Below are 9,286 nucleotides of genomic sequence, written 5' to 3'. Positions count from 1 at the left end.
ATCTGCTGTCTGTCTGTCTGTCTGTCTCTCTCTGCGTGTCTCTCTCCCTGTCCCTCTCCCTGTCTCACTCCGTGTCCCTCTCCCTGTCCCTCTCCCTGTCCCTCTCCCTCTCCCTGTCCCTCTCCCTGTCTCTCTCCCTGTCTCTCTCCCTGTCTCTCTCCCTGTCTCTCTCCCTGTCTCTCTCCCTGTCTCTCTCCCTGTCTCTCTCCCTGTCTCTCTCCCTGTCCCTCTCCCTGTCCCTCTCCCTGTCCCTCTCCCTCTCCCTGTCTCTCTCCGTGTCTCTCTCCGTGTCTCTCTCCGTGTCTCTCTCCCTGTCCCTCTCCCTGTCCCTCTCCCTGTCTCTCCGTGCCTCTCTCCCTGTCTCTCTCCGTGTCTCTCTCCGTGTCCCTCTCCGTGTCCCTCTCCGTGTCTCTCTCCGTGTCTCTCTCCGTGTCCCTCTGCGTGTCCCTCTCCGTGTCTCTCTCCGTGTCCCTCTCCGTGCCCCTCTCCGTGTCTGTCTCCGTGTCTCTCTCCGTGTCTCTCTCTCCGTGTCTCCCTCTCCGTGTCCCTCTCCGTGTCCCTCTCCGTGTCTGTCTCTCCCTCCCTAACACTTGACAAAGGTCCAACTGATGCTTAGTAATACACACCTCTTGAAAGTAATCAAGGAGTCTTATGAATCCTGTTCTCCATTAGATCTTTAATGTCGTCAAAACTCATGGTCAACTGATGCATAGTTGAAAGAGAAGAGGAGATGGGTGCCTCTATTGAAATACCAAAAACGACAGCTGAAGAGAACAACCAGGCCTTTGGAATACCACAGACGACATTTTCATCAGCGATTGACTGATCCGACAAGAGATGTGATATTTTCTGGGCAGCTCAGCTTTCTACCACGTAATGGAGTCCGGTTGACGTAATGGAGTCCGGTTGACGTAATGGAGTCAGGTTGATGTAATGGAGTCAGGTTGGCGTAATGGAGTCAGGTTGGTGTAATAGAGTCAGGTTGATGTAATAGATTCAGGTTGATGTAATGGAGTCAGGTTGGTGTAATGGAGTCAGGTTGACGTAATGGAGTCAGGTTGACGTAATGGAGTCAGGTTGACGTAATGGAGTCAGGTTGGCGTAATAGAGTCAGGTTGGTGTAATGGAGTCAGGTTGGCGTAATGGAGTCAGGTTGATGTAATGGAGTCAGGTTGATGTAATGGAGTCAGGTTGACGTAATGGAGTCAGGTTGATGTAATGGGTAATGGAGTCAGGTTGATGTAATGGGTAATGGAGTCAGGTTGATGTAATGGGTAATGGAGTCAGGTTGACGTAATGGAGTCAGGTTGACGTAATGGAGTCAGGTTGACGTAATGGAATCAGGTTGAAGTAATGGGTAATGGAGTCAGGTTGGTGTAATGGAGTCAGGTTGGTGTAATGGAGTCAGGTTGACGTAATGGAGTCAGGTTGGTGTAATGGAGTCAGGTTGGTGTAATGGAGTCAGGTTGAAGTAATGGGTAATGGAGTCAGGTTGACGTAATGGAGTCAGGTTGACGTAATGGAGTCAGGTTGGTGTAATGGAGTCAGGTTGACGTAATGGAGTCAGGTTGATGTAATGGAGTCAGGTCGACGTAATGGAGTCAGGTCGACGTAATGGAGTCAGATTGACGTAATGGAGTCAGGTTGACGTAATGGAGTCAGGTTGACGTAATGGAGTCAGGTTGACGTAATGGAGTCAGGTTGACGTAATGGAGTCAGGTTGGCGTAATGGGTAATGGAGTCAGATTGACGTAATGGAGTCAGGTTGACGTAATGGAGTCAGGTTGACGTAATGGAGTCAGGTTGACGTAATGGAGTCAGGTTGGCGTAATGGAGTCAGGTTGGCGTAATGGAGTCAGGTTGGCGTAATGGAGTCAGGTAGGCGTAATGGAGTCAGGTTGGTGTAATGGAGTCAGGTTGGTGTAATGGAGTCAGGTTGGCGTAATGGAGTCAGGTTGGCGTAATGGAGTCAGGTTGGCGTAATGGAGTCAGGTTGGCGTAATGGAGTCAGGTTGGTGTAATGGGTAATGGAGTCAGGTTGATGTAATGTAGTCAGGTTGATGTAATGGAGTCAGGTTGGCGTAATGGAGTCAGGTTGACGTAATGGAGTCAGGTTGACGTAATGGGGTCAGGTTGAAGTAATGGAGTCAGGTTGGTGTAATGGAGTCAGGTTGAAGTAATGGAGTCAGGTTGGTGTAATGGAGTCAGGTAGGCGTAATGGAGTCAGGTTGAAGTAATGGAGTCAGGTTGGTGTAATGGAGTCAGGTTGGTGTAATGGAGTCAGGTTGGCGTAATGGAGTCAGGTTGGCGTAATGGAGTCAGGTTGGCGTAATGGAGTCAGGTTGGTGTAATGGAGTCAGGTTGGTGTAATGGGTAATGGAGTCAGATTGACGTAATGGAGTCAGGTTGACGTAATGGAGTCAGGTTGACGTAATGGAGTCAGGTTGACGTAATGGAGTCAGGTTGACGTAATGGAGTCAGGTTGGTGTAATGGAGTCAGGTTGACGTAATGGAGTCAGGTTGGTGTAATGGAGTCAGGTTGGTGTAATGGAGTCAGGTTGATGTAAAGTCCCCCCAGTCAACAGCCCTGAGTCCACCCTGTCAACAGCTCTGAGTCCACCCTGTCAACAGCCCCGAGTCCACCCTGTCAACAGCCCCGAGTCCACCCTGTCAACAGCCCCGAGTCCACCCTGTCAACAGCCCCGAGTCCACCCTGTCAACAGCCCCGAGTCCACCCTGTCAACAGCCCTGAGTCCACCCTGTCAACAGCCCTGAGTCCACCCTGTCAACAGCCCTGAGTCCACCCTGTCAACAGCCCTGAGTCCACCCTGTCAACAGCCCTGAGTCCACCCTGTCAACAGCCCTGAGTCCACCCTGTCAACAGCTCTGAGTCCACCCTGTCAACAGCCCCGAGTCCACCCTGTCAACAGCCCCGAGTCCACCCTGTCAACAGCCCCGAGTCCACCCTGTCAACAGCCCTGAGTCCACCCTGTCAACAGCCCTGAGTCCACCCTGTCAACAGCCCTGAGTCCACCCTGTCAACAGCCCTGAGTCCACCCTGTCAACAGCTCCGAGTCCACCCTGTCAACAGCTCCGAGTCCACCCTGTCAACAGCCCTGAGTCCACCCTGTCAACAGCTCCGAGTCCACCCTGTCAACAGCTCCGAGTCCACCCTGTCAACAGCCCTGAGTCCACCCTGTCAACAGCCCCGAGTCCACCCTGTCAACAGCCCTGAGTCCACCCTGTCATAAACTGGTCTGTCTGAACCTTCAGGTCGCGTGATTGGCCAAATCGACTTGGACATAAAAGGATAAAACCAGCACAGATGCCCTTTGCGGTTCATGGCCAAAGCCGAGCGAAGGTTGCAACAGTGACTGTAACAATAACATGACACAGTACGGGCGGCGTTAACCCAGGGACGCCATCACGTCACCGACCACACCATCTGCTCTACATCACTACGCCGATGGTTAATTATGTTGTGAGGGTTGGAGAGAATTACATTTACATTGACGTTTAAAAACTAAAAAGGCTTAAAAAGGGGATAAAACACGTGTGGCCTAGTAACAACTCATTTACATGCCTCATCCAACAGCCAATCAGGAAAAAAGCCAAAATGGCACCTGGTATACCAGCCAGAAATGCAGAAGAAGAGTTGTGTACATTTTTCACTTCCTCTGTTCTGGATATATCTGATAAACAACAACCTAAACCAACATCTCCAACACAACTTTCAACCAAACAACCTATTCCCACGGCTTTGGTCGGCTCTGTACATCTCTCCCTGCAACAACACTACTGAGTGGCCATGCCGGCTCCGACTGACTCACTGAGCAGCCTGGCTCTTTGACTCACAGATCCAACATGGCCTGGGTCAGGACGGGTCAGGTGATGCCCCCTAGGTCATGAGGGATGAGTGATCTGGGTCAGGACGGGTCAGGTGATGCCCCCTAGGTCATGAGGGATGAGTGATCTGGGTCAGGACGGGTCAGGTGATGCCCCCTAGGTCATGAGGGATGAGTCATCTGGGTCAGGAGGGGTCAGGCGATGCCCCTAAGTCATGAGGGATGAGTCATCTGGGTCAGGACGGGTCAGGTGATGCCCCTAGGTCATGAGGGATGAGTCATCTGGGTCAGGACGGGTCAGGTGATGCCCCTAGGTCATGAGGGATGAGTGATCTGGGTCAGGACGGGTCAGGTGATGCCCCTAGGTCATGAGGGATGAGTGATCTGGGTCAGGACGGGTCAGGTGATGCCCCTAGGTCATGAGGGATGAGTGATCTGGGTCAGGACGGGTCAGGTGATGCCCCTAGGTCATGAGGGATGAGTGATCTGGGTCAGGAGGGGTCAGGTGATGCCCCTAGGTCATGAGGGATGAGTGATCTGGGTCAGGACGGGTCAGGTGATGCCCCTAGGTCATGAGGGATGAGTCATCTGGGTCAGGAGGGGTCAGGTGATGCCCCTAGGTCATGAGGGATGAGTCATCTGGATCAGGAGGGGTCAGGTGATGCCCCTAGGCCATGAGGGATGAGTGATCTGGGTCAGGACGGGTCAGGTGATGCCCCTAGGTCATGAGGGATGAGTGATCTGGGTCAGGACGGGTCAGGTGATGGCCCTAGGTCATGAGGGATGAGTGATCTGGGTCAGGAGGGGTCAGGTGATGCCCCTAGGTCATGAGGGATGAGTGATCTGGGTCAGGACGGGGTCAGGTGATGCCCCTAGGTCATGAGGGATGAGTGATCTGGGTCAGGACGGGTCAGGTGATGCCCCCTAGGTCATGAGGGATGAGTGATCTGGGTCAGGACGGGTCAGGTGATGCCCCCTAGGTCATGAGGGATGAGTGATCTGGGTCAGGACGGGTCAGGTGATGCCCCTAGGTCATGAGGGATGAGTGATCTGGGTCAGGACGGGTCAGGTGATGCCCCTAGGTCATGAGGGATGAGTGATCTGGGTCAGGACGGGGTCAGGTGATGCCCCTAGGTCATGAGGGATGAGTGATCTGGGTCAGGACGGGTCAGGTGATGCCCCCTAGGTCATGAGGGATGAGTGATCTGGGTCAGGACGGGTCAGGTGATGCCCCTAGGTCATGAGGGATGAGTGATCTGGGTCAGGACGGGTCAGGTGATGCCCCCTAGGTCATGAGGGATGAGTGATCTGGGTCAGGACGGGTCAGGTGATGCCCCTAGGTCATGAGGGATGAGTGATCTGGGTCAGGAGGGGTCAGGTGATGCCCCCTAGGTCATGAGGGATGAGTGATCTGGGTCAGGACGGGTCAGGTGATGCCCCTAGGTCATGAGGGATGAGTGATCTGGGTCAGGACGGGGTCAGGTGATGCCCCTAGGTCATGAGGGATGAGTGATCTGGGTCAGGACGGGTCAGGTGATGCCCCCTAGGTCATGAGGGATGAGTGATCTGGGTCAGGACGGGTCAGGTGATGCCCCCTAGGTCATGAGGGATGAGTGATCTGGGTCAGGACGGGTCAGGTGATGCCCCTAGGTCATGAGGGATGAGTGATCTGGGTCAGGACGGGTCAGGTGATGCCCCCTAGGTCATGAGGGATGAGTCATCTGGGTCAGGAGGGGTCAGGTGATGCCCCTAGGTCATGAGGGATGAGTGATCTGGGTCAGGACGGGTCAGGTGATGCCCCCTAGGTCATGAGGGATGAGTCATCTGGGTCAGGACGGGTCAGGTGATGCCCCTAGGTCATGAGGGATGAGTGATCTGGGTCAGGACGGGTCAGGTGATGCCCCTAGGTCATGAGGGATGAGTGATCTGGGTCAGGACGGGTCAGGTGATGCCCCCTAGGTCATGAGGGATGAGTGATCTGGGTCAGGACGGGTCAGGTGATGCCCCCTAGGCCATGAGGGATGAGTCATCTGGGTCAGGAGGGGTCAGGTGATGCCCCCTAGGTCATGAGGGATGAGTCATCTGGGTCAGGAGGGGTCAGGTGATGCCCCTAGGTCATGAGGGATGAGTGATCTGGGTCAGGACGGGTCAGGTGATGCCCCTAGGTCATGAGGGATGAGTGATCTGGGTCAGGAGGGGTCAGGTGATGCCCCCTAGGCCATGAGGGATGAGTGATCTGGGTCAGGAGGGGTCAGGTGATGCCCCCTAGGTCATGAGGGATGAGTCATCTGGGTCAGGAGGGGTCAGGTGATGCCCCTAGGTCATGAGGGATGAGTGATCTGGGTCAGGACGGGTCAGGTGATGCCCCTAGGTCATGAGGGATGAGTGATCTGGGTCAGGACGGGTCAGGTGATGCCCCTAGGTCATGAGGGATGAGTGATCTGGGTCAGGACGGGTCAGGTGATGCCCCCTAGGTCATGAGGGATGAGTGATCTGGGTCAGGACGGGTCAGGTGATGCCCCCTAGGTCATGAGGGATGAGTGATCTGGGTCAGGAGGGGTCAGGTGATGCCCCTAGGTCATGAGGGATGAGTGATCTGGGTCAGGACGGGTCAGGTGATGCCCCCTAGGTCATGAGGGATGAGTGATCTGGGTCAGGACGGGTCAGGTGATGCCCCCTAGGTCATGAGGGATGAGTCATCTGGGTCAGGACGGGTCAGGTGATGCCCCCTAGGTCATGAGGGATGAGTGATCTGGGTCAGGAGGGGTCAGGTGATGCCCCCTAGGCCATGAGGGATGAGTGATCTGGGTCAGGACGGGTCAGGTGATGCCCCCTAGGTCATGAGGGATGAGTGATCTGGGTCAGGACGGGTCAGGTGATGCCCCCTAGGTCATGAGGGATGAGTGATCTGGGTCAGGACGGGTCAGGTGATGCCCCCTAGGTCATGAGGGATGAGTGATCTGGGTCAGGAGGGGTCAGGTGATGCCCCCTAGGTCATGAGGGATGAGTGATCTGGGTCAGGACGGGTCAGGTGATGCCCCTAGGCCATGAGGGATGAGTGATCTGGGTCAGGAGGTGTCAGGTGATGCCCCCTAGGTCATGAGGGATGAGTGATCTGGGTCAGGACGGGTCAGGTCATGAAATGAAGTCAATAATCCGAGAAGAAGAATACTTTTCTTGCAGAGGAACACACGTCTTTTTTTTTGCTTTCTTGATGAAAACACGATCTTATTCCCCGTGTCAGGAAGTTACGAGCTGCTGGAAAACCTCATACATCTGGCTGCTCTTAGAGATTTCTTCATTTGAGAAGTCTCTCTCTATATCATATCCACTTAAAAACACTGCCAGAGATGTTATTTCTCTTGCAATGGGGGGGTGTGTTCTGCCAAGTGATATTGAGGAGTGTTATGACAATTGTCGCAACGAAGCCAATTATTTTCTCTCCCAAGTAGACATGTTTTTACAATAAATGCCTATATGATGCAATATATTCTCCAACAGCAGGATCATCAGTTGTTTGGTTCCCGTCTTCTCTCGTCCTAACGAGCCTGTAGATGTCTAGAATATAGAAGCATCACTGCTTGACTGCAATTATACGTATTCAGAGTAGGGTAGGAGTAGGCCGTGTGACCACATCTAGAAACCATACAGTCACAGAGAAAACAATACAGTCACAGAGAAAACAATACAGTCACAGAGAAAACAATACAGTCACAGAGAAAACAATACAGTCACAGAGAAAACAGTACAGTCACAGAGAAAACAATACAGTCAGAGAGAAAACAATACAGTCACAGAGAAAACAATACAGTCACAGTGAAAACAATACAGTCACAGTGAAAACAATACAGTCACAGAGAAAACAATACAGTCACAGTGAAAACAATACAGTCACAGTGAAAACAATACAGTCACAGAGAAAACAATACAGTCACAGAGAAAACAATACAGTCACAGAGAAAACAATACAGTCACAGAGAAAACAATACAGTCAGAGAAACGTGTTGAACTTCTCCACACTGACAGAGTAAAGACATGTCCGTACGGCACGTCAACCGATATCAGCTTTACTCACAAATCTCACATTTCTGTCCACATTAAAACAGGGATTTCAATGCCTTCAGACGTGTCTCTGTTCACAGCAGTGAGTCAAATACAGCCCTGAGTGTCTCTGTCTGGGTGTTGGGGGGCGTGAAGAGGAGCGATAGCTTCGACACACACTCAATCACACACACACACACACACACACACACACACACACACACTCAATCATACAACACACACTCAATCTCACACACTCAATCACACACACACACACACACACACACTCAATCACACACACGCACAATCACACACACACACACTCAATCACCCTCACACTCACACACACACTCAATCACACACACACACTCAATCACACACACACTCAATCACACTCACGCACACTCAATCTCACACACACACTCAATCATACAACACACACTCAGTCTCACACACACACACCCTTTGTCTCTAAGTTAGGAGCATCGGGGGAGTGATAGCTTGGTGTGTGCATGGTCATGAATGATGATGTATAGTCAAATCAAACCCGAGACAGAACAACACCTTAGAGAAACACACGCCCCCTCTACTGCACACGCCCCCTCTACTGCACACGCCCCCTCTACTGCACACGCCCCCTCTACTGCACACGCCCCCTCTACTGCGTTAGGAAGACGTCTGTTAACACACGCCCCCTCTACTGCGTTAGGAAGACGTCTGTTGACACACGCCCCCCTCTACTGCGTTAGGAAGAGCGGCGCTCTATACAGGAAGTACCAGATCAATGTGGAGCTATATCTATTTATCTAACTGCTGGCAACAAAAGTGAGTACACCCCTAAGTGAAAATGTCCAAATTCGGCCCAATTAGCCTTTTTCCCTTCCCGGTGTCATGTGACTCGTTAGTGTTACAAGGTCTCATCTGAAAAAAAGAATTGTTGCTCTACATAAAGATGGCCTGGGCTATAAGAACATTGCCAAGACCCTGAAACTGAGCTGCAGTACGGTGGCCAAGACCATACAGCGGTTTAACTGGACAGGTTCCACTCAGAACAAGCCTCGCCATGGTCGACCAAAGAAGTTGAAGTGCACGTGCTCAGCGTCATATCCAGAGGTTGTCTTTGGGAAATAGACGTATGAGTGCTGCCAGCATTGCTGCAGAGTTTGAAGGGGTGGGGTGGGGGGTCAGCCTGTCAGGGGTGGGGGGTCAGCCTGTCAGTGCTCAGACCATAACGCCGTACACTGAAGAGGTGCTGCCATGCCATCTTCACGACTGTGCGGATGTGTGTGGACCATGTTAAGTCCTTATTAATGTGGAAAATATAAAAACGCAACATGCAACAATTTCAAAGAATTTACTGAGTTACAGATGGGAGCCGGGTCCCACCCCACTGGGGAGCC

The 9,286-nt window shown here is 52.5% G+C and overlaps 1 protein-coding gene across 1 annotated transcript in view; it reads right to left on the bottom strand.

The window, feature by feature from the left end:
• The window catches only part of LOC118936571 (ras-related protein Rap-1b), a 113,710-nt gene that overhangs the window by 68,818 nt on the left and 35,606 nt on the right, over nucleotides 1-9,286 (bottom strand). The window lies entirely within an intron of this gene.

Source organism: Oncorhynchus mykiss, chromosome 21, assembly GCF_013265735.2.
Source record: "Oncorhynchus mykiss isolate Arlee chromosome 21, USDA_OmykA_1.1, whole genome shotgun sequence".
Classification (NCBI taxonomy): Eukaryota; Metazoa; Chordata; class Actinopteri; order Salmoniformes; family Salmonidae; genus Oncorhynchus; species Oncorhynchus mykiss.
This window is presented reverse-complemented; position numbering and strand designations above follow the sequence as displayed.